The following is a 26,904-nucleotide window of genomic DNA, read 5'->3' on the forward strand; positions in this document are numbered from 1 at the left end:
GACGATGATAATTACGGTTAAATATACAGCAGACGTTTAGCGAATATCCAGCTCTCGTGGACACCGTTAGTTCGAACGCGCATTTTAAAATAGTACACAGAGTAAAGGATGGTGATGAGAACGGAGAGAAAAATGAGGAGAGACGGAGAGGAGAAGCGGAAAGAGAGTAGAGTACGACAAAAAGAGGATCTGCCGTACGAACATGAGTGACGTTAAGCTGACGTGAGTGGAAGGGCCGGCCGAAGTCGTGGGTGGCCCATAAGAGAGCGGAAAAAGGATAGAAAAGATATATAGTTGACAAAGCAGAAGTATGGCAGACAGAAGGACGTAGCAAAGTGGCGAGACCGGATAGTAGAAAAAAGTAGAAAGATCTCGTTGCAGTCTTTCCTCCCTCTCTCTTCCTCTTTCTCTCTTCGGCGAGACCCTTCGGAGCAGACGCCGGTTCGATTAATATGCGCGACGATATAATTCGATGGTTACAAATTCAAACGGTGCGTTTGCGCGAATATGCGTTAACTTCGCCGAATCATGAATTCAGATGTTGACTATTCAATCGCGAACTCGGTTGATTTATGTACGCGCCGATCAATCGCCAAAGTTTGCATTTCCCTCGCAATTCTCGCTTACGAAAAATATAACGAAATATGTGCATATATTTTCAGAGTATCTCGAAAGAAAAATTAATATTTAATATTTAATTGTAACTGTTTTTTCTTTATTTTTAGATATAAGTTTTAAGTTAATTAATTTAATAAATTAATTTAATAAAATGTACGAATCTAATAGTCATTATTTCGCGTGTAAAATTCATGTCGCCACCAACGGAATTTATATTTTGCAAAATTCCGTCTTTTAAATTAACGTTTAGTTAATCGCATTACAGTACTTTGAGATGAATGAGAAGAAGCAAAAAATAATTTGCAACAAAATTAATTAGATCTTTTGCGGGGTAGACAATTAATTTACTTTTGCGGCGCGCAAACTTTTTCCCGCGTCACGTAGACAGAAAATTCGCCGCAGCCGCACGCGACGTTAGTTTTTTGGGCAAACTTAGTTAACTAAGTAGCCAGAGAGAAAGACAGATAGAGAGATAGAGAGAGGGTCGCGCACATAAATGAATGCGTTACACGGGAATAAAAACTCGTCCTCCGATTCAGGCCTATAAAGGCTGTGCGTCACGCGACGGCTTGTTAGGCAAACATCACGCAAATAAATTTTGACGGATACAAAAAAAAGGGTTGAGGATCGTCACGATGATTACGCGTTGCCTGGGTGTAACCCGGGGAAAGAGAGAGAGAGAGAGAAAGACCTCGCGTAATTCAATGCGTCGAAAGTTAGTCATCATTAATTTCCTCGTTTCGCTTAATTAATATCGAGTTGCAGCGCTTTCGTCGAAAACTCGATATATACGAGATTATTTCAATCAGTTCCACGGTTATATAAATATATAATCTTACGATTTTATTTCGCCGAGATATCGGAAATGTTTATTAATTCAGTTACGCTCTGTCCGATTAATTACGCGAGCTTACTACTGAAAAGTAAATAGAAAGTAAAGATAAGTCGAAGAGCCGCGTTACGTTATAAAGTAAGGAGAGCTTGGATAAAAGCTCACTATACATGTCACGCGAGTAGACTTTTTTCTGTGTGGTTGCTTATCGCACGTTGGAATGAAGTTGGAAAAAGTATACTTTTTCTTTTTCGGGCTAGAAGAGTTTTGCTTTAACTTTTTGAATTGGCGGCTGGCTGGAAATGGCAGCAATATCATCTTTGCAACGTTGTTGTCAACCCGGATCTTTTCTTTTTTTCTTTGTACAGTATAACGTCTATTGAAATTGTGTCGCCGTAATATACCTGTGTACCACATCCGTTTCTTCGTAGAGAGAATCGCGAACTGATTGTCGGAATTAATTAATTGGGTTTGCAGCGCACATTTATATCTCGCGCAAAAATGCAATTTAAATGGAAATTCCCCGTGACCCCGATTGAATTTTCAATATAACGTAACATTTGTTATCGAAACTATATGCGTCTAACATATAGTTCGTGTTTCTGATAACGTTTCTATCCGACGCAATCTACAAATATATATATTTTTATGTATATATTCTGAGAAATACGAGTTTAATCATTTTTCTTCGAACTTTTTGACAAACATGCGTCTGTGCGTACCGCAAACGAGAGGAATACAGGGAAGAGAGAAACGGATAATACAGTCCGAAACATTGAATGGCAGCCGGTAAACCCCATCGAGTAGGAAAGGGCTTATTCTCGATTGGACAAATTGCCGCCAATCATAAATAATTGACAGACAATCGCGAGGGATTTAGATTTACCGGCTTGGCACACGTATGTATGTATCTATGTGTGTTGGTGTGCGTCTATGTATGCCCATAACTTCGATACTGATTTGTACCAACTCTAAACCTTAATTTAGAGTGCGTTGGTCCACATTTGTATAACCGCGCGCGAGCAATACACGGGGGAGACCAACGCGCCGTTACGCTCCATATATTCCACGAACGTTATATTCTCATCAGAAATACGTTTAATTGTAAAATGCTTCGCGTGCACGAGAGAGAGAGGGTAGAGCAAGAGGATTAATATATTTTATAATATTATTAATGTGCTCATTTCCAGCGGATTTATATAAAGTGCCTCATTGTGCATCGAGATTGTATCAAACATTATAGCTTTATAAAATTTATGATAAAGTGTGATCCATGATTGTAAGCAGATTGCTCGGAATTGACAAACTTGCTTACAACCGAGAGTTCTTTATTTTCTAAAAGCTGTTTAATAAATCCAGGCTTCCTCAGAATATTATTTTATTTATGATGCTAGCTCTGATGTTTATAATACTAATTAATTGGTTTTATATTGTATATAACCGATTAATTAAATTATATGTATATACTAATGTGAAAAAGTAATTAAAATTTAGGAAGATGGAGCGAATCTTTAGGACAGATTAATAATTGAGACAAATAAAGAATCAAATATGAAGCAATCGATATTATTCATATTATTGCCTTTTTTCAATATTGCTATGCTCGTACATATACTATAATTGTGGTTGAAGTTCAGAGAAAATGTTAAAAATAGCAAAGAGGGAAGAGAAAAGCTAACAGGATATTTATAAGTATTATAGTATATCGAAAAATTAAATTTATTAAACATTCTCTTTATTTAAAATAATCCAATTAATTATTGATAAAAAATTCTAAAGTTCTAAAGAGTCATCTTTATGCCTGTATAAAATTTATGATAAAGTGTGATTCATGATTGTGTTGTAGACAGATTGCTCGGAATTTACAACTTGCTTACAATCGAGAATTCTTTATTTTCTAGAAGCTGTTTAATAAATCCAGAGCTTCCTTAGAATATTATTTTATTTATGAGATGTTCTGATAATAATAATAATAAATCCAAAATTACATAAATTTTAATAGAGATATCTAAAAAATGATAAAGCGTTTTATGTAAGATATTGAAGTGATTCACAATTCGAGAAAATAGATTTGTGCCTAAGCTTCCGTGATTTTCTTACGATAGATGTATTAATTGCTCTTTTCTGGAATTACTCTATCATTAATAAAACATTGACTAATGCTATCGTCAAGACTTCGCAAAGATAAATTAACGCTTATCCCTCCAAAAGGACTATATAATTATTTACGGTTGTTATTTACGGATTTCTTTCCGGAAGCCACTGACGTACAGCTTGCGTGTAGCTTGGGAATTTGTACGGATCGCGCGTGATTCGAGGAACAGACGTCACTGCCGTATATCGAGATGGCGAATACCAAGGGGTAGATGTACCGGATTGCAGGGGGTAGGTAGAGCATGCCTTCCGTGCGATCAGATACCGAAGATTACAAACGAAATACCACCGAGCTACTTTTGTTTTCGGAATTCCGTCGTAAAAACGCCGTCCGCAAGTAGGACTCGAATTGGTCGCGTGTGTGTATACGCGTATCTTCCGTAATTTCTCTAGATAACAAATAGATTGCAATCTATGTAATGTGCGCAGAGAGTTTAAAGTTTACGCAAACCCCTTTTCCCCCCTAGTACACACTATAAGAGCGGAGAAACGAAACTAGTTTCGAATATAGAGAATATAAAGAGAAAGATATGTATATAATCTCTCTCTGCGAAAGACCAGAAAGCGTGGAGCATGAAAAAGATAAGACTGCGCGAAAGGAGGGAGAGATAGACACGAAGGGCATGCAAGGGCATTTGGTTGGAGGAGAAGGAAGAGAGATATAGACGGACGGAGTACAATGAAGAGAAGATAAGTAAAGCTGTCCCGAAATGAGGTCGACATAATTGCACCCTCCCCATCCCACCCCCCTCCTTTTCCTCCCAATCCGTACTAGAAGCGGTCGCGACGGGATTGAGGGAGGAGGACAAGCCTCGTAAAGGGAGTTGGCCGCCGTCCATTGTCTCATACGGAGACTCGACGACCCGGCGCTGATTAAATACTTGACACATCCCCGCGGTCGCTCCGATCCGGCATAACTTTGTTCGGATTGTAATTACGGGCCGGATCGGTCTTCGCTCGCGGAACGAGCGCCCTGTACGAAGGGAGAGAGGGTTTCCCGTGCCATTCCCACCGGCAAACTTGAGCACGTTCCTTTCAGATCGGTCCGCCATCCACCCCCTCGAGCGGCTCTGACTTTCTATGCGCGAGCCGTCTCGATTCCCCAACTTTTTGAAACGTTTCCGGGGATTGTGCGATTGCATGATCTGTTGAATAACCGTCTGTCCGTCCGTCCATTCGTTCTCTCCCCGCGAGTTTAACTTATTGATTTGTATTTTGCGCTTCGCATTTCTTGAGGTAACGATGATCAAGAGAGAAGCATTTTGCTCGAAACGTATTTATAGGTAAATAATTGACACCTTCTTCTCCCAATACAATCTCGAGAAAGTTTTCGAGATTTGTTCTATGAAATTCTATCGCATTTGAGAAACACAAGTCAATCACGATTCGAGAGATTAATCATTACAAATCTTATGGCTGTTTTTATTTTTACCAGCTGATTAACTTTAATAGATATAATTGGAATAACTCGATGTCTGATGAAGAATGAATTAAACTTGAAATTTAATTAACGTTGACGAAATTGGTCATAATATTATTTTTCGTTAAAATCATGATTACGTGTCCGCGTTTTATTTACACGTTCACATGTTAATCGATCTCAGTATCCTCGTGATTTATGAGGGGTGTAGAAGCGAGTGACCGCGGTTACAGCGGGGTACTGGGCACTCTCCGCGGATTATGCAATTTAAAATGAGTTAATTGAAGTGCAATAAGTCGTTAAAACTCTCGAGCAAATTAATTAATATGAAAGCCGGTTAGAATGGGGCAGCGCGCGCGAAGAACGACCACCCTGGCCCGATTCTTCGCGTCGCTCTCTCTTTCTCTCCTCTCTCCCCTTAGTCTCATTCTTACGATGCTATTACCACACCGACGCGACGTCGGCCATGTCCATGGCTCCGTTGCCGGGAACAAGGCGTCTTGCGAAGGTGGTGGTAACGATGAGGTCTCGGCGACGACGTCGGCGGAGAACGGCGTAGGGGAACGATGAGGAAAGCACGGTTAATGAAATAATGTACGCTCGAGGTGGCCCTCGAGCACGCGGCGCGCGCGAATTTAACTTTTGCGCGAAAATGCTCGCGCGTTTGGAAAGAGGAAGAGAGCGAGGGAGAAAGAAAGACGGGTTCCCCGCGTGTTCCTCTCAACTTGGAGCTAAGTCGCGGCTTTATTGCCGAGGGAGGGCCGATCGTTGAAAATCAAAGGCCCTCGCAAATCGTAGCGTGCTTAATTAAGAATTCTGCGTGCTCTGGGGGAGCGCAATATCGTCGACCTTGGATAAGGGAGGCGCGCCGTTTTCGCGTGGAATTTTTCGTGTTTCGATGGTTCCGACGAATTACGCGTTACGTGCTTTTATCAGCGTCGGGTTTAATTGCGCGTCTACCTGCGTCTGCATTTGCTAATTGCGAACACTAAATCTGCGTGTGTCGCATAAAAATTTTAGCCTCGCCTCGATTTAACGCATTAAATCAAATGTCTGAAAATTGTCGAATTTTTCTCTCACCACCAGGATTTTCCTCTCCCTCCCTATTTCATTATATTGAAATTTGTTAGTAAATTATGTTTCAAAGTCCTACATAAATAATGTATTGTCATTTAAGTAATTTATCACAATTAGTAACAATTATATCTTAGAAGAGATTTTATTTAAATAGCGGTTCAATAATAAATATAATAAATAATATTCAAAATTTAAACTTAGCCAATTTAAATTAAAATATTTGCTGATGAGAATATAAAGATTTTTATTTAAATATTTGTTATTTGGTTGTCAGTTTTGTAGTTTATCAAGAAAATAAATATTTACAAATATTTGTTAAATAATTTATATCCAATATTATGTATGATAATTGTTATTATATCGTACATATGACAAAGAAATCTATATCGGATAACTGCACGTGTCTATTATTTGCATTTATAAAAAATGCAATTATGGTATCTTGATATAAAAAAAAGAAGAGAAAAACGACAAACTTTTATATACTCACAAGTATTTTTCTACAAATACGTACGATTTCTACAAATCACTTACCCATAAACTGCAGTCCAGTCGCAGATACTCGAGCTTTCACCGTGTGTTGTATGCAATCTTCTTTAAAAATAAATTTATTTCAGTTCGAAAAAAGGGAGTAAAACGTGTGCGGAAAAGCGAGGAAAGCGTGACTATCGTTCGGATAAGTCTCAATATCTGGACGAGGGATGGCGAGGGAGTCCCCGGGGAAATAAGCGGGAAAAATAAATTATATCGATACGATCCGCGCGCACGATTCGCCGCTATCTGTGTTTATGAAATAGTTTATGAAGTTTTATTGCCCGCGGCGAGAGAGAGAGAGACGCCGTTCGTTAATGCTGACGTTGGTGAACGTCCGTTTGACACGTTTTCAGTTTAATTACTTCGACCGCTGCTAACGGACGAACTTTCCGCAGACGTTATTTCCACCTCGTTTAATGGGTCATTTTGCGTGTCAATTCTCCGATTCTCTCCTCTCTCTCTTCTCTTTCTCTCCCCCGTGCCAAAAATTTTCCATTATTTATACCGATATAATAGCGCGACCATTTAGTCACCGTTTTTCACAGAGGCACATTTCTTTTTATTTTCTTTTTAATTATATGTATATCGAAATGAAATTAATGAACACGCAGAAATTTATACAGCAAGGAGCCATTTCTATTCTATAATGCAAACACATAAAGAAAGATCTTTTTCCATGTTTTGCAGCCATTTTTTGTGTACGTGTTCGAATATAATTGTTCAAAACAATATAAATATCGCATATGTGGCAGGATTAAATGAATATTATTGAACACGTATAAATATCGTCATGTCGTATCTGTTGTGCGTCTTGTTGCCACTGTCGGAGGTCACGAATGCGATGTTAATATAGCGGCTAAGAGAATATAAGTTTTCACGCCGTCGGGATAAACCGTACTAAATTTCACAGGTTAAACTAGTTACCGCCCCTCGATGTTTCGCGTTACGCAATTTCGTTCACTTGGAAACGACCTTGGTTCACTTCCTTCATTCCGCTCGCTTTTCATCCTTCCTACGTGCGTGCGTCTTCCGGGGGACATGTGTGCGCTCCCGTCACTGAAAACATTTAGCGCTGCAAACCGGTTTTAAAGGGTCTAACGAACTGCGAAGCCGGGCTAATTGAGACCGTTGCAAACGCGCCTGTATCTCCGTCGGAACCAGTTTACTGCACGACGACAGGTGTAACACGAGGATGTTTCGTCGCTTTACGAGCGCTAATTCCTTTAAGCCGGAGGTTGAGGAAATGTTATGAGAGAGAAAGCCCAGAGGAGAAAGAGAGCAAAGGAAAGAGAGAGGGAGAGAGAGTGAGAAAAAGAGAGAGGGGAAAGAAAGACAATTTATCTATTAGTGTTTCCAGAGTTATCTCTCTTAATATAATGTCAAGTTGATAATTAAATTAAATACTTACACGATTATTTACGCTAGAAACGATATTTTTCTTTTTTAGCAAATATTTAAACTGAAATCATGTTATGTAATTAAAATTGTATGTAATATTTAATATATTCCATATTCAAATATAAATATACGATTTTTTTTTTAATTTTCTCTAAAAATTGCTATTTTCTCTGGTCCTCGACTTAAAAATTGAATACAAAATGTTGTGCGAGTTAAAAAGCGAAATTTGGCGAATTTGGAGTAATAACTTAATGTTACACTCTGTACCCCGTTTCATAAATATGGACAATGAGAATTTGCGAAACATTTCTCGCGGTTACGAAACGTAGTGTAATATTATTTTCTAGAAGAGTTCCCTCGATACGAGGCGATACGGGGCGAACATTGGAGGGACGAAATTGGATAACGTCCATTCTCGTGCGCAACACACCAAAATCGGCAATTGTATTCCGGACTTTGTTACGTGCGAGCACCTTCAATTAGGAGTTCAAAGCGAACGAAACGACAGGTTTTCCGATGTAATGGCGCAGTTTCAGCGCAAGTGCGACGATAATTCATACGCTGATGCAGAATTATCGTATTATAATTTGGATTTAAAAAATTGAAAATTAATTATAAATATTTTTCTATAGAAAATAGAGTCACATGCAAGAGTCAATATTTAAAAAGTATTTACATATGTAAAAATACAGAGAAAATATCTATTTTATATAAAAATTATGATGTAAATTCTTAATAGGGAAAATAATTTTTAATCCAAGCGAAAAGACAAGAAAAATTTTTGCAATTTTAGAGAGACAGCTATGGCACTTGATCATTTTATATTATATGCATATTCGTTGTCTTTTCAATCGCGTTTTCGGCTGCGCATTAAGCGTCATATAATCACGTGTGCTTCTACCGGTCGCGAAATCGGCTTATTACGTTATCAGTGCGCTGCATTCCCCAATATCAGAGCCACGACACGCCATTGGTATTCATTCGAGAATAAACCTATTAATAGACCATTCTAGAATGGTGCGCGCGAGAGAATCTTCGTTCCGGTCAAACGCGGCTCGGCGCGACGCGACGCGACGCGACGTAATCTTCTCCTGTCTCGGCGTCCGATCGTATAATACCGTGTAACGAGGATGCAATGCATCCCCCCTGAAATCCCTGCCATGCCGGGACGACTACGCCGAGAGAGATCCCGTTGGATCCGTCGGGATGACGAAACGTATCTATGCGTTCGCGTGTGCGTGAGAACGACGACACGCGCAGGCAGCAACCCCGTGACAACACGAAGGCCGCTCGGTCAGGCGCAAACCGGCGGGGACTATAGCTGAATTAGCATGGCTATCTGGATAATATATTGGACTGTATCGTTGGACACGACCGGCCAGAGCCACGTGATATACTGACACCCTTCCCCCCCGTTTCCCTCCTCGCCCTCCCTAGTTTTATTGGCAGTACGCACCCACCCTCTCTCTCTTTGCGCTGCTGGTACCCAGCCCTTGACGCCCGGTTTATCCACTTTCGCCGTTAATCCGCATCGGTGCTAGCGTAGAAATGGTAAAAAATGTATTCCCTCCCCGTTTACCCTTTTTGTCGCATTCTCTTTCGCCCTTCTCACTTTTCGTTTCTCCCAGCTCTCATTTAACATAATCCTCGTATCGCGGTTGATTTACTTCTCTTCCATGGTCGGATCTTAATTAATTTTATCTGCGCATCAATTTTTCTTGATCCTGAAAAGTGTTTCTTAAAGTCTACAAACTGGTGATGCAACCGATAAATGAATAAATACTGATGAAACAATAAGTTAGATTATATGTAAAATCAAAAGTTTTTTAATACAAGCCTTAATGTTTCTCAGAAAATAATTTACAAAATAAAAATATTAAAATAACATGTTTTTCTTTTATTTGAATGATCTTTAACAAAGAAGTATTTATGTATCATTAAATTTATTTTTACAACTGCGCTATCAAAATAAAAAAAAAACTGCAACATTTTATTGAAAAAAATTAAAGTGATATTGATATTCTATTTATACATATATTAAATATAATCCTTTTCAGCTATTTAAATTATTTTATATTATTTTATTGCATAAAGTGTATTTTCTCTTATTAATAACTGTTGTTGCATAACTAATGTTGCATTTGACTACATATGATTATTTATTGAAATCACTCAACTTTTAAAAGACTTTTAATTTATTATCAATTTTTTAATTGTCAAAATTGACTCTCTAAAAAATAAAAATGTAAAAAAATTTATCTTATTTTATTTTCGATTATTTATTTTTTATAAAGAATTATCCTTTTTGAATACATTATCGATTTAAAGGTATCTTGTATATAATAATATTTGAGAGACATTAATTATAGCTATACACATATTTGCTGTTTCTTTTTTTCTAAAGGATTGCATCTTTTATAATTGTTGATTTCGAGATACGGGTTCACAAATAAGAGCGACTTACCAATAGAATTGAATAATACGATCGCCTTGTGAGATGAAGAAGCGAGAAGACAGGTGATTATTAATCGTGCATCAAACACAGTTGGTAATTCATATATCGAGCACACGCGGGGGTCCATGACTTGCCCGCGTCTTCGACAGCGAAACTCTCGTCTGAGAATCTTGTAGATGATAGTTTATGGACGGCCGACATCACTACCCGGTGAAGGACGCGTATTGTGGCTAATCGTATTCTGCCTCGTAACCACCCATAATGGATTTCGGAGAGCCATGCCGGTCAAATTAATAAATACTCCCGATCTTGCGCACGTCAGAGCGTGATTTATGACGTTTTATCGAAGCGAAGAGTTGTGGAATCCCGTGGGATAGCTCGTGGCAAAGATATTTGATTGGCTTGTTTGAACAAGACGTCGTGCTCGATCGCGGGTGAGCTGGCAGATTAATAATACGATAGATAAAAATTTAATTGAATGACGATCCTCGTTCGATCCTCGCACAATGATGCGTGGAAAACTATTTAGCATTTGTTCATTAAAATCTTATCTGTTTTATGATAGTAAAAGTGATATGAAGGAAAGAGAAGAATGAACATTTGTGATTTTAATGAATTTCATTTAATAGCAAAGATTTTTATGACTGGAAAGGCTTGTAAATATATTATCTAATAAATTTATTAATTTATACAGAGAAAATTTCATTAAAAAATCTTTATTTAAAATATTTAATAAACAATACAGTCTTTTTAAATGCAATATCATAAACACATTTTTCGTTATTGCTTAAATCGACGTTTACATTTTTTATGTATTTTGATCTAAATGAGACAAGATCGAATTAATATATAGATGCTATTTTAACCCGCGCGAATGGAATTAGTTAAACATTTATTTTTACTACTTATTAGTATAAATATATTATATCAGAGGATTTTCCCAGAAGTGAGTAAAATTTCTATCTCGCGAAAAATCGCGAAATATATGTTTATATTACGTATTCGCACGTTTGTAACTACTTCCGAAAATTTCAATAGAATCTTGGAGAAGAGGTTGCGCGAACGCAAGTTTGTATCTGCGTATATAGAAAATATTGGTAGTAAACTATTTCAACGCGCGATGTACGCCGGTTTCACTACCTAAAAATAAAGTTCATATTATACGGCAGCGTAAAATTGATGCCGTGAAACTTTATCGGCGCTTTCCAATCGCCTATATTCTCGCGATTGAGTGAAGCCCAATCTGCGATGAGAAAATATAGCAGCGGTTCAATGAGACTAAAGATATGGATCGGATTATTTACAGTTGAAAAATTTGTGTTAAATTTAACTAATATCACATGTCCCAAACGGTCCACAGAAATTTTTGTGTTAATTTAACATAATACGGATATGTTAAATGATGACATAAATATTGTGTTAATATTTTAACATAAAATAAATGCAAACTTCAAGTAAACTTAAAATAAATTTTGTGTTAAATTAATATAGTTTTATAATAATGTAAAAATTAACAAAAAATTGTTAATTTTACATTTTATCATCCCCATTTGTATTATAAAGTAAAATTAACATTTTTTTCTGTAAATTTTAACAGATAAATCTTGTCACTAATAATATCGAACATATTTATTGTGTAAAATTAAAAGTAAATACACATTGTGTTATTTTTACACTTTTTTCAGTTATTTTAATAATTTAACATTTGAGTTCAATTAACACAACAGCAATATGTTAATTTAACACATGAATGTGTTAAATATTTAACACAAAAATTTTAACGGAAACCGTTTTTAACAAGAAAACACAAATTTTCCAACTGTGTTGTATTAAGATTAAAGGCATAGTACACGATAACTGAACATAAAAGGTGCAACTATTTCTCTTCTAGCGATTAAATGAATTAATCAGAGTAAATTGAAGTTATATTGAAAAGAAGTTTTTATACATGAGATTTTAATTTTAAATCCAACTTACTTGTCAGTGCGATTTGCGATTATTGTGATAAATTATAATTATATACGTTCTTTTTTTGATAAAATTATATTGTTTTAATGAAATTATCACGCGTAATACATAAGGCAAAAGCATGTAATTCATATATATTAGATTAAGTAATGCAATACATCATTTCGGATAATTTCAGGAGAAATGAACCATTAATTGATTTAGAGCTCGAATTTTTAACATGAAACTTTTGCTATTATTCACATATTTAGCATTTTTTATTACTTTACACAGTTAGATTAATTAATATAATTACAATTTAAATATAAATTACAACTTTTATATTAATTAACAGAAATAAAAGGTGAGAATAAGATTTTTAATAATTAATTTTTCATTTTAATTTTATTTTTTCTTTAAAATTTGGTTTAATTCTATATTTTAATTACAATTAGTCTCTAGTTTCATAGATGTATTTATTTCACACATCATTTGTGTAATTTAATTAAACATTTCATTCTAAAAAAGAAATTAAATGGATCTCTTGTTTTTCATATTTTATCTCTTATTAAAAAATTTATATCAGTAAATAAAAAATAGATTAATATTTTAAGTATATATTTTATAAAATTTTTAACACACATAATTATTTTTAGGAATAAAATTCACTATATTTTTCCTGGAATCTATTTTATAATATAATATATCACTATGTAATAATAGAGGGAAGGATGAAAATTCTGCAGATTAGCTCTGCGATGCAGTTTCGCGGTGCGATTATCTGCAAAACTGATGAACGTAATCGCGACAAGCGCGATTCGCACGTTTTATGTTTAAGACCCGAGGCTAGGGGATGTTCCTTAAAATTATACGGGGCCTTTTATATATATTTTATAGAACCATGGAAATATAAGCCGCGCGCGTGCGCAAGTAATACGCAACGGCGAAATTAGTCGTATCGCGTTGCCGTGATCTCGCCGCGCGCTCGCGGTGGCGGTATCGATCGTGGTTAGTAATTAACGAGCGGCGCGCGCGAGAAAAATCGAAAGCGATCAAGCCTCACTGCGCGTTGCTAACTAATTACCCGCCGTGGATCGTGATTGCGTCGCTTTGTCAATCTCCTAGCGAGCTACGCCCGCTCACCCGCTTGATTTGCATTCCGACATTCGTTCTACGAAAGCCGCGGTGTCTATTTTTAACTCGTGTATATACCGACTGAATCGTGGTGGCCGTTTTATCGTACGACCGCAGTTTCCATCAAGATATCTAGTTGCAACTAGTATTTATAATAATAAATTTCTCGACTACGGGGAGGCTTTGCTGGAGAGATATTTATTGTATATCGATATACGATATAGAGATACAAAAATATTTTTAATGCTAAAATGAAACATTGTTATTGTAAGTAGTTCTCTCTCCTTGTAAAGGTAAAGAAGTTTCATACTTCTTGTTCATTAAAATCGAACAAATTTGTCGACAAGGTCGTCGAAGATGAAAAATGCAGTCATGTTATTTCATCCGTGAGAACTTGCATGACTCAAGGGTGTTAAAACTTTACGAGCCATTTGATATAGGGAAATTGCATCCTTCCGAGATTTTCTTTCATTCCATCGATCGATCGTCTAAAAAGTTTCATGCTCGCGAGAAGAGTATTACGTTTCAATCTTGCTTTAAGTCTTATCGCGCTTCATAATTTTTAATAATTTAACAGATTGAATTGACAGTGGGAAAAAAATTGTATTACAATGTGCGTGAGTGTATTATACTATATTTATTCCGCATAAGAAAGATGAAAAAAATTTTATGCATTTTTGGAATAAAATACTCGTTTTTAATTTCGTTAAAAAGGAAGATTGCATACATCGCTCGGCATAATAATTTAGAACTTTGTTTCTCGACATATCGCGTTGAATAATAACGCAAGATTGCTAAAACCATTGGACTTTTTTTCCACGAAAAGTCATCGCATACTTTCTGTCATTTCTATATTTTGCACATCACATATATTGTTAATTACACATTTAATAATTCATATTATTTTATTTTTCTTTCATTACTTGTTAGCATATTCATATAGCTTTGCTTTACATAAAGTGATGCCTTAGCATTTACTTTGCGTGAAGTATTTCAAGTACGTGCGTTTAAAATTTAATTTAATTTTTCTATACACACAATTATTGTCACATGCATCATCATTGATAAAAATTATAAAACGTATAGATTTATTGAACTAATATGAATATGCAAGTATTGATTAGCTAATATTTTTTTATCTATTTTTTTTATTTATCAACAAAATAATACTATAATGAGATTTAAGAAAAAAACAATATTATAACGTTTCAATATAATAAAATTAACATAATTTTGATAGAAAACTTAACTTTGCCTGTGCATTTCAGTAATATGAAACTTTAAATAATCTAAAAGAAAAATACAGATATATAAATCTATTATATTATTATTTCCTACAAGAGACCCTATAAGATACGAAGCGCATGTATGAAAGATTTATGCTAAACTCTTGTTTGAGCACAAATATATTTAATTTGATCGCAACAAGCGAAGAGGTAACTTTTGCAATTTCCTCGAAGCTTGTATATCTTGACGCTCGCGTTCTCCACCGTTAGAGTAGGTTTAGGTTTTAGCCGCGCTTTGACGACGCGATGGCGGTAAAGGCCACCAACAAGATACCAAGTTCAAGTGCTCGCATGCCGGCGGATCCGCGTGCATGCATCTTGAGGATACAGCGCGGCGGAAGAGACCCCGGAAGGGTGAAGGAGAGACTGGCGCGATCAATCTCGTCGATAGAGGAAACTCAGGAGGAAACTCATTGAGAAGCATTTCGCCGGTGCGCTGACGAAGAACAGGCTACCGGGCCCGTTCTTCCATTTATCGGGCGTACGCCAAGTTAAAGTTCGAAGCCGCGAAGAGCGGGAAGGTCGACGCGAGCGCAAGAAAACGTTGACAACGAAAGCCAATATGGTAGGTAATGAGAGGGTCGCGTCAACTGTCAACGTTCCGTAAGAGAGAGAGAGAGAGAGAGAGAGAGAGAGAGAGAGAGAAATAGAGGGGTAAAAAGAGACGAGCGGTGGGGGGTAGAAAAAGGGATTGGAGTGTGCCGTGGGGGATGAGATTGTAAAGAGTGTTTACTTAACCTCTGTCCTGCGCCTCGAGGTGAGTGCAGCTGTCTATAAAGACCGCGGATCTCTATATAACGGAACAGAAGAGAGGTTCGCTAAACGAACGATAGACGGAAAGCCAAAGAAAGAGAGAGAAGGAAGGGAGGCAAATGCGCTGGGTCTGTTCAACGAGTAGAAGCGGTTTTTACGCGCGGCCTGTTTATACGACAATACCTTTCAGCACACACTCGACTTCACGACGGCGTCGCGCGAATCCAAGCAACGTATTTATCAGCCTTCCTTCGCGTTATATATTCGCCCTTTCTGTGTATATGTATTTTGCACACCGAAAATGTGCACTTACAAAGCCCCGGACAATTCTGGCGCACAATCGCGAGCTTGACGATTGCATCGTTAATGCTTTGCCTGCGACAATCGGTTTCTTCGTGAAAGCTCGGCGTTCGCAATATTGAAAACTGGCAAATATTTCTAATCAAACAACTCTTTCTCCTCGAATAATAATCGAAACGCGCATTTTGTGTCATAATGTGCGATGCAAAAACTATCTCTATAGATTTATACTTCTTTTTTTTTGGTTCCTCTTCCGTCGGTATCTGACAAGGATGTATGTTCAAACACATTAAATTCCTTGGTAAACAAGACAACTAGAAGCTGCTTGCGTCTGACGATGTCGCGTTGTATACTTTTTACGTCGCATCCTATTGCATTCTATGCCGGTGCATTTTCTCAGAGATGCATCCCCCGTTAAAACATAAAAGTTATTATGTTTCTCAAAAAGTGAACAAAAATAATTATACATATACATATGAATTCTAATTAGATTCTTAATTTTTAATTACGATACTGATCTCTTCCAATATAATCAATAATGACACAATAAGTAATGAATATTAGACATTCATTTGGGTACTATAATGTAACGCGCGCAAGTAACTTCTGCGAATAACAGTTTCTTTATCAGAATATGTACGTTTAAAAGCATTGAAATGATTATCCACCACCCTCTTTCAAGTGCCTTCCTTGAAGGCAATAAAAGCCTTCTACATCCTGCCTCTTTGCAAAATTCTGCCAACGTAATGGAGTGTCCTCTCAGTTATACTGTTTGAGATGAGCCGTGGCCTGAACGTGACATTTGCATTTGTACAAGCAAAAGCGGGCAGCAACAGTTTGCAATGGGAACAAACATATATTTTTCCCAAGGGTGGCTTGTTACGCGCGACTTTTTATTTGTTTTTCCCCGACATCCCCGAATCTCTACATATAGTTACATTTATGCCACAAAGTGCGGTATAAATACTTGTGTATACGCGTTTAGTATATATTATAATGCTCCCCGAAGCCAGAATCAATTATCGGTGTAACATTCGAAAGCTTCGCTTGACGTATTTAATATGCTATATAATACTAAATGGCATAACAGCGAAAATAAAATGTTAAGTTCGAAGACAAGCGCATTTGTAAAAAAAAATAATAAAATAAAAAATAAAAAATAAAAACAATTTTTTACCATTACATCACGCTATCTCTATATATGCAATTTACAAAAAAAATTCAATTAACACAGTTTTACATCTTCGACGCGTGCTATTATCTAAACGAGTTAATCGCTAACAAGCGAGAGAGGGGAAAAAGAAAAACTGTACAATATCGAAATAATGAACTGTCAAGCGACAATCATTCCAATGTATTTGGCGGACAAAGGGTCGTTATACAATGTCAGACGTCGACAAAATCGAACCTGCACAGCCGGGCTCGTCGACTCGTCGCGCGCGTGTGTTAGCAAAACGTTAAATGCTGGACAAACATAATTTGTCCCCGCCACTCGCAGGCGTTTATTTGCCGACCGTCCCGGTCTACCGGACTGATTTTCGAAAGTGTGAAAGGCCGGGGCCTTCAGTCGCACCGCTAAAGTGCCGCTAAAGTGCTCGTCCTCCCCGTGTTTTGCCCCTCGTGGCAAAGCCATAAGGCGAGCTTTTCCCGGGGTGCAACCGCGCGAAAGAGAACCAAGTACCGCGCGGGAAAGACTAATGAGGAGTAATGAAACACGACTAAAACTGAAAAGAGCCTTCCGGTCTCGACGCGGAAAACGCACGTGCGCGAAGGAAGTTTTACGAACGGTTTTACATAATTGAGTAAAATGATTTATCATTGACATCCAAATAGCCGGAATATATCGTATAAATGATTGTAATTACAACTATTAGTCGTCATATCAGAGAAGAGTGAATCTTATATAATCATTTCTATTCAGTTTACCCAATGAAGAATCTTTAATATTTGTATATAAGTAAACGATATACATATATAAAAAAATGAATAGATTCGGTTCTCTAATCTAAAATCATCGCGACAGTTTTTCTTTCACGATTTTCATCAATATTGCGTCTTGTGAGAAAAGCGCGGAGATGCTGCGTTTTTCCGTCGAAATTGTGCTGGCTAAACGCGCTGTACCGAATATCGAATATTTCAGCTCGGGGAAACGCGCGATATACAAACTACCCTCGGTGCATGGAAGGACACGGGGACGGTGTATACGGAAGGGCGGTCTGTGACATCGAAGCCGGCTTGTCGGGTTTGGCACGATGTTTGCCGAATACAGTCAAAGTGCATGTGAATTACCGCATTAACTTGGACTCGATGGATCTCGGTGTGTGCTTGTGTATGTATATGTGTGTATGCTCCGCCGTTGGTTGGCGCAACGCGAGCCGCGTAATTAAAACATTCTTGTCACCGGACGGATCGTCAGCGCAAACAGGGAGTGCCCATCATTTCGATTTGAATTCATTTGGCGGTTGAATTAATTAGCGTCGCCGGTTTTCGTTTCACCGACGTGTCGGATGTGAGAATCGCCGAGAGCGGGCACATAACGGGCGTAGCGCTGCTGTCTCTGAAATATTGATGCGCGAGCGCGATGCGTGCCGGCACTTGCCGAAAAATACGCACACAGGGAATTTCGAAACGAGACTTTTATCGTATGAGGCTGCGCAGCGACCGGCTGATACCGGAGATGGGTCTCTGCGCGACATACCTATCGAAAGCGATCCTGCATTCCGTAAGGCTCGCGTAATCATTTTAAAGTACCGCAACTGGCACCGATTTAATCATCATCCTCGTTACGCAAATCAGTTAGGCTTTCTAATGAAAAATATAAATAATTTGACAAGAACAATTTTTTTATACCTTCTTCTTTTTTTAAACTGATGATTACGTAAAATATGATATAGGTATGCTTAAGTAAGAATCTTTAAGTATCTTTTGTCAATGCAAGTTTCGATAACGGGTATTCACCTTGGAGAGAAAAATATATGTCATCTGAAGATTATTATCTATTGCTAGCTACTCGCTTAACTTAACGTCGTGTTAAGGAGCTATTCGACACAGTCGGGACCGATTCTGAACTTAGTCTGCGGTTATTCTCGCATTTGGAGGACCAATAAATAGCGAGGGAATGACCATCGAGGCGAAGAGGCTTCGCATAAATAATCTGGTGACTCTGACAGTAGACCGGGCTCTACGCAGTGCCCGACTGCATAGAGATTTTAGAGCGTGCTCTAACCATGACGAGTGCCATGTTTTATGGAATGTTCAACCGCATTTAAAGCCCGGCGCGACAAGTCCGGCACAAGGGTACTTAAAATTCGGCGAGTAGCTTGACCACAGATTCCGTATATTTGTCCAGGACTGTTTGCTTTTTTTTCAAACTCACATTTACCACTTACACCTGACGTTTCTTTCGCCATCACTGATAATCTATTTTAAATATGATATATATTAGTGGTAAATTTCTCAAATATAATATAATAAAATATGTATATCTGGAAAATGTTTATTTATTCTTATACTAATTTTTTTTTTGTATTATTGATTCATTTTCCTTTCAATTAATCGTGTAATATACGTACATATATTTTCAAGTTTTTTTTTTCAACTTACTCCCAAGTTTGAAGGAAATACAGAGGCTATCGACTTATTTTACTTTTTCACTCGATATAAAGTCGACCGGCTTTGTATTTGTAATGTAATTAGAAGCGTGGTAGAATCGGCGTGCTCAATGAAAAGCGGATTGAGAGAGAACTGTTTCTTCTGACTTTTGCTGCTTTCCGTTTCCCTTTCACATTCCGGTCGTCCCTCTCCTATCACTTTTTCTCATCTACCATTGAATCATGGTTCTTATCTTTGAGAAGTACGAAAAGCCTCGGCACTTCCTTGATTCGTGAAACAAAGGCCAGTAGATTGAAATTCGTTTATTGCAGCCCAGCTGCTTCTATCGCGCGAGAGTTCGACGTTATTCTTTCTATTACAACGATAAGACCGGTGAGGTCCATTCAGGACTTCTACCCGCCGTTTCTTTCATTCGAGTTTCTTTTCTCCGAGTTCCTTCTTTTTTTTTTTTTTACGAATGTAGCTAATTGGAATTGATGCTGTTAAATTATATCGTTGCTTATTAAAAGCGAACTCGTCGTTCAACATCCTTTTATTGCGAATAATGTTAAGTATAATTTTGTTTCTTTCTTTCTTGTAAAATATTAGTTTTAGTGTATTCTTAACACACGCAATATTTTTGTATTACTAAATATTTTACAAATAAGATGAATAGAAAAAAAAAACTGGTCTCTTTTGACTTAGGATTGTTTGAAATAGATGATGTAACAATCAATGTAACACGCTAGAGAAATCTGTCGACTTTCTTTTACTGTCCAAATATCCTTTGCTCGGGAAAAGATGAACGATCAAGCAAATTCTTTCGAATATATTCGCGTAAAAAGGGAGAAAATGTGTGCACGAGGAAGCAAAGAAAACGACGAGGATGCGTCAGTTAAGCGACACTGACGTCTCTTGTCCGGTTGAAATTCTCGGTTGCGGCGTTTAAAGGGAAGTTGGAGGAAGGAAAAGAGAGAGAGGATAAATAATGTCAATTCTCCTTTTCCTTTCTCTTTTCAGTTGCCGCAAAGATTCGAAAGGTTGTGGACGATGACGTTTGTCTATGCAGATTCTTGCCACACTGGCCGTACGAGCCTGTTGAAAATTTCGCGTTCTTTCATTTTTCCGTCTATCTCGGCCATTTCTCCGAACTGACGTTGTTACGTACGGGACGTTGCTCGAACAGTTGACAGTTTCTTACCTTTTCTCTTTCAGAGCTCATTGGAATATTTTATATTTGAAAGAAAGAAAAAATTCATCGTCTAGCGTTTCTTCATTTCAGTATACTTATATTGTTAAATTCGATTACGATGTCATGGATTTGATAATCAAGGAAACTGATGAATTACAACATTTTGCCTCGCTTTTTCTAAATATAAATGTCATAAAAAAATGCGCGTAAATTTTCGCTCCAATCGACAGACTAGGCGGCGGCGAATCGCATTATCTGTGCGTAATTAGTGTCATACATAAATGAGTGAACGGGTGCGTTACAAAGGCGACACGATCGAGCGGGATTATGTGTGCCTTTAATAATTGAGCGGAGATGATTAATTATTATCACGCGCTCGATACTTTCAACATTTATCTATATTCTTCCATTCTTTATTCTCGCGAACGTATAAAATATTCTAAAAAGTTGAATATTTAACAGCCATCGGAAATTATGATCAACAATTGTTCTGGCTAATAATGGCTAGATAATGTTAGTACAGCCGGCGTCATTGTCTTTCGAAATATTACAAATTCTTCTTTTACATCTTTTATAAATCATCGATTGTCATTGCCGGTGCTGAATTAAACGACAATTATGTCAGCAAAAATTGATACATTTGATCGCCGAAAAGTTTTAAAAGGATTTAAATGGACTTAGGTATCAGATAAGCTTATCAATTTATTCCCGCAATGTATCGAAAAAAAAGATGTGAGGACATATATTGTGTTACCTTAGATTTTATGACTTGGAGAACAGGTGACAGTGATATTCTCGCTATGTCCGCGTTTTCGCTTGTCTTTCTTCGACGTGTGTATGTACAATGTACATACATATCAAAAAGCGAATTAATGAAATAAATTAGTATGATATTTATATACATAATTTATTAAAAGTTTATCTTATTCCGTTAGCCTAATTTTAAAAGGAACATCAATATGAGAGCTAATCAAATGTTTTCGTTCGTGTTGAAAGAGCTCAATTAATTGTCAAGATCTAAAAGACCCCGCACTTTCGTAGACATCTTTTTACTAACCCCTCCAATTTACGTGTTTTCCATGGCGTGCATACTGGGAATTTGTAAATGATCACTTATTTATTATACATTTAAAACTGTACTTACGACCTTCAGTACTGTTTTGTATGTCGCTGAAATCAAAATATACAAGATACCCGAAATTTTCAAACTGCTGAAGATGATTCAATAAAATAACTGAAATGATGAATATAAATATAGAAGTATTTTAAAAATAAAATAGTTGCGCATATCTGTGCTTGGCTTTTATTATATCTTGGCCTTTATTCATACCTGAATTTTGTAAATATATTAATATACAGTGTAAATCTCCGAGTGTAAATCTATTTAATATAGCGTAGTTTTATTTACAATTATAGTTGCAAATCCAGTGCCGAAAACTCTACCGATTAAAGAAACATCACGCAAAGAGTTATACAATCATAAATATTCCAATAGGCGAATATCAAAACCTGATAATTCCTGCAAGTATTTTTGAATTAGCTTAGAATAGTTCTATAAAATCGAAATCATCAAAATGTGAAGAAAAGAAAAATAAGGCGAAATATATTAAAAGATTATAAAAAATTTTGAATATATTAAAATATTAAATTAAAGTAAACTAATATAATAATCTATCAAATTTATTTAAAAATGCTATTTTCCTAATGAAATTGAATATTTTATATCATTCTTATTATAACGAATATTAACATATTTAAAAACAAATACACAAATACTATATCTACTTAAATAAAGCATATTATATCTACTTAAAAAAAAATTAACTTTATTAATACAATACTTTTGTAAAATTATTCTTGCAGAATCAATAATAAATTTATGTTATATAATATATAATGTCTTATCACATACGTAAAAAAATTATAAATATAAATAATTTAAAAAAGCAACTTGATAATTAACAAACTAAATGATTTAAAAAACCTGCCTAATATATGTAAATAATAATTAACAAACTATATGTTCGCAAAACACTCAATATAATTATAATTTTGTATTATTTCGCTTTATGTTACATTAAAAAAGCGTAAATAATTATTCATTAGATAGGAGGATTGAATAACTTTCTTCTCCATTACACTCCAAAAACTTCTACGCTTCTCAATTGGCGAAGAAATCGAAATCAAAATCCTCAGAATTAGCAAGGTCATTACTACAGGTTGACTGATAAAAGCTGCTTGATGTTGCAACAGATAATCTGTACAGAATTAAAAGTAAAAATTTCTGAATTAATCAATATCATAAAGTTTGGCTTATGAAAATTATGTGTATAATGTATAATTATTAAGTTACTTGCACATTAAATATAAATAATTTTATAAAACACACACACACATGTATATAAAAGCTGCCTGATAAGTAAATAATTAAGAAATTATAAATTCATAGTTAATATAATTATAATTTCATGTTATTTCTTTTTATATTACGTAAAAAGCAGTGTTACTCATTAGATGTAGGCATCTCTTCTCCTAAACTCTCCACTATGTTCTCAAGAATACTACAGGCTGACTGCTGATTGTTGTCTGATGTTGCAATATCTTTAGCATCTTTACCAGAAATTAAAGGATTAAAGGACCTATTTGATAATCTGCACAGAATTAACAATAAAATTGAATTAATATCATAAAGTTTGGCTTGTAATTTATGTATAATTATGTATACAATGTATAATTATTAAATAGAAATAATAAATATAAATAATTTTATAACAATTATTAAAAAAAAGTTATATGTTTATGTCGTTGTATGATATGTATTAAATAATTAACTAACGATATGTTCGCAAAAAAATCAATAAAATTATAATTTCGTGTTATTTCGCTTCACATTACATTCGAAAAAGCAGTATAAATAATTACTTATTAGGTGGGTACATTGAACAACTCCCTTCTTCAATATCAACATTAAAATTTTCAAAGTCAGTACTATAGATTGGCTGCTGATTGCTACTTGATGTTGGAATATTTTCGGCATTTTTATCAGGATAAAAAAGATTGCATAAACGATCAGATAATCTGCACAAAATTAACAATACTTTCTGAATTAATTATTGTTATAAAGTCTTGCTTGAATTATGTGTACGATGTACAATTATTAAGTATAAACTATTATTATTAATAAAATACTTTTATTATTCAAATATGTTTCATTAAAAATTTGAATTTCAATCTCTTTTCAATATTCTCTTATAGTATTTGACATATAAAAATACTATTTAAACGCACAAATTCTTGTTAGATTATTTAATTTTTATACTAATATATTCACAATTTATATTTAATTAATTTGTTACAAATTACCGATTAAAGGAAATACAATAGAGGGCAATTTTGTACTATCGTATTTTAATATATATAATATTAGCTGAATTACGTTGACTCTAATATTCATATTCGTAATAAACACATTCTAAAAATCCGAATTTGATAATTTATTCATTATACACATTTCTGTTCATTTTGTACATAAAAGGACATTAATGATAGGATGGGGAGGGGGGGCAAATAGTAATCAGTATATCGGTTCTTCTTACCCAGCTGGTATAAATTCTGTAGGTATAGTGACACGATGATCTTTTAATAAGTGTATCATAAATGTAAAAGAATGATATTTTTCAAATTGTTTGCAAGTCTCACATTCCTGAATTAATTTCTTTTTTACCCAGGTATGAAGTTTATTTGCTATATCTTTATTAAGATTATGTTTCGTGTCCATATGCTTTAGTATATGATTATTTATAATAAAACAGCTTTTGTGTGTGTGACTACAATAATCACATTTTATTATGTTTTTTCTTGTAGAACATGTCCAATTTTTTGAAGCATGAAGTGCTAAATGTTCTCTTTTCATGTGTACTTTTATAGCTTCCTTATGAAGACTGAGTTTGTAATTTATATCACAAATATTGCATATTACATGATTCTCGCCATATTTTGTATAATAATGCCATATCCATTTACGAGATCTACATAGAATAATGAATACAATATATTACATTGCTGAAATAATCAATATTTTAAGTCTTACTTATAATTCATGCGCACAATGTATAATTATTAAAAACAAATAATAGATATAAATAATTCGATAAAAAATATAAAAAGAAAGTTATATGTTTATGTCATTGTATGATATGTAACTAACGATATGTTCGCAAAAAAGTCAATAAAATTATAATTTCGTGTTATTTCGCTTTAATGTTACATTAGAAAGTGTAAATAATTACTTCTTAGGTGGAAATATAGAACAACTCTCTTCTTCAATAGTCCCCATTGTATTATCAAAATTAAAATTTTTAAAGTCAGTACCTATGATTGGCTGCTGATTGCTACTTGATGTTGGAATATCAGGATAAAAAAGATTGCATAAACGATCAGATAATCTGCACAAAATTAACAATACTTTCTCAATTAATTATTGTTATAAAGTCTTGCTTGAATTATGTGTACGATGTACAATTATTAAGTATAAACTATTATTATTAATAAAACACTTTTATTATTCAAATATTTTTCATTAAAAATTTGAATTTCAATCTCTTTTCAATATTCTCCTATAAGTATTCGACATATAGAAATACTATTTAAACGCAAAAATTCCTGCTAGATTATTTAATTTTTATACTAATATATTCACAATTTATATTTAATTAATTTGTTACAAATTACCGATTAAAGGAAATACAATAGAGGGCAATTTTGTACTATCGTATTTTAATATATGTATATAATATTAGCTGAATTACGTTGACTCTAATATTCATATTCGTAATAAACACATTCTAAAAATCCCAATTTGATAATCTATTCATTATACACATTTCTGTTCATTTTTTGTACATAAAAGGACATATAAATGATAGGATGGGGGGGGACTAATAGTAATCAGTATATTGATCTTTCTTACCCAGCTGGTATAAATTCTGTAGGTATAGTGACACGATGATCTTTTAATAAGTGTATCATAAATATAAAAGATTGATATTCTTCAAATTGTGTGCAAATCTCACATTTCTGAATTAATTTGTTTTTTACCCAGGTTTGAAGTTTATTTGCTATATCTTCATTAATATTATGTTGTGTGTTCATATGCTTCAGCATATTATCATTTATAACAAAAAATACTTTATATGTCATAATACAATAATCACATTTTATTTCGTTTTTTGTTGTAGAATATGTCCAGTTTTTAGAGGCATAAATTGCAGAATGATTTCTTCTCATGTGTGATGATATAGATGACTTATTAACTTTGAGGTTTAATATCTTATCACAAATATTGCATTCTGATTTCTCGTCATATTTTGTAAAGTAATGCCATATCCATTCACGAGAATTTGACGATCTGCATAGAATAATGAATATAAATTATTATATTGTTGAAGTAATCAATATTTTAAGTCTTACTTATAATTCATGTGCACATGTATGTATAATTATTAAATACAAATAATAGATATCAATAATTTGATAAAAAATATAAAAAGAAAGTTATATGTTTATGTGATTGTATGATATATAACTAACGATATGTTCGCAAAAAAGTCAATAAAATTATAATTTTGTGTTATTTCGCTTTATATTATATTGAGAGAAAAAGCAGTTTAAATAATTACTTATTAGGTGGGTACATCGAACAACTCCATAGTTAATTAACATACTTGTGTTTATACTTCTAAAAATTGCTAAAATTTTATAAAAGTTCTATATAATAGATGACAAATTTATATAATATCATATTTTGCATGTACACAGAGTGATAAAAAAGATTCACATCTTGAGAGTAGATAATATTTATCAAATCAAGAAAAAAAGTATAATTAACATGGATCCGAAAATTAATATATTCAAAGATACAAGCTATCTTTTAATTTCAGCTCTTTCTCTTTGTTAACTAGTAAACAAAATATTATTTATTTTTGCTACAGTAGCATTGGGTTATAATAACATTAGATTTGTATATATCAGTAGGAGATTATATTAAGAAGAGAGCAATAGAGTTTTGTTCAAGTACTGTCTAATCAGTGAATATGTCACGTAATGGAAACCTGTTATTCCACACGAAAAATCGTAGATATGATCTGTTGTTACTTTTTTTATATTTTTTTGTTAATTGCATTAGTAAAGATGACACTTTCAATAAGAAAAAGA

General features: G+C 34.8%; 1 protein-coding gene and 1 long non-coding RNA gene across 8 annotated transcripts in view; one reads left to right on the top strand and one right to left on the bottom strand.

Moving 5' to 3' along the window:
* The window catches only part of Ten-m (teneurin transmembrane protein Ten-m), an 856,961-nt gene that overhangs the window by 244,524 nt on the left and 585,533 nt on the right, over window positions 1-26,904 (top strand). The window lies entirely within an intron of this gene.
* On the bottom strand, window positions 22,853-23,685 carry LOC145935163 (uncharacterized). The gene is made up of 3 exons (XR_014425174.1): window positions 23,614-23,685; window positions 23,199-23,342; window positions 22,853-22,949 (listed from the first exon to the last, which is right to left on the bottom strand). It is a non-coding gene; the product is annotated as an uncharacterized LOC145935163 (long non-coding RNA).

The sequence above is a fragment of the Prenolepis imparis genome, unplaced genomic scaffold (genome assembly GCF_030444845.1).
Source record: "Prenolepis imparis isolate NDT839.2.m4 unplaced genomic scaffold, iyPreImpa1.0 SCAF_4, whole genome shotgun sequence".
Lineage (NCBI taxonomy): Eukaryota > Metazoa > Arthropoda > Insecta > Hymenoptera > Formicidae > Prenolepis > Prenolepis imparis.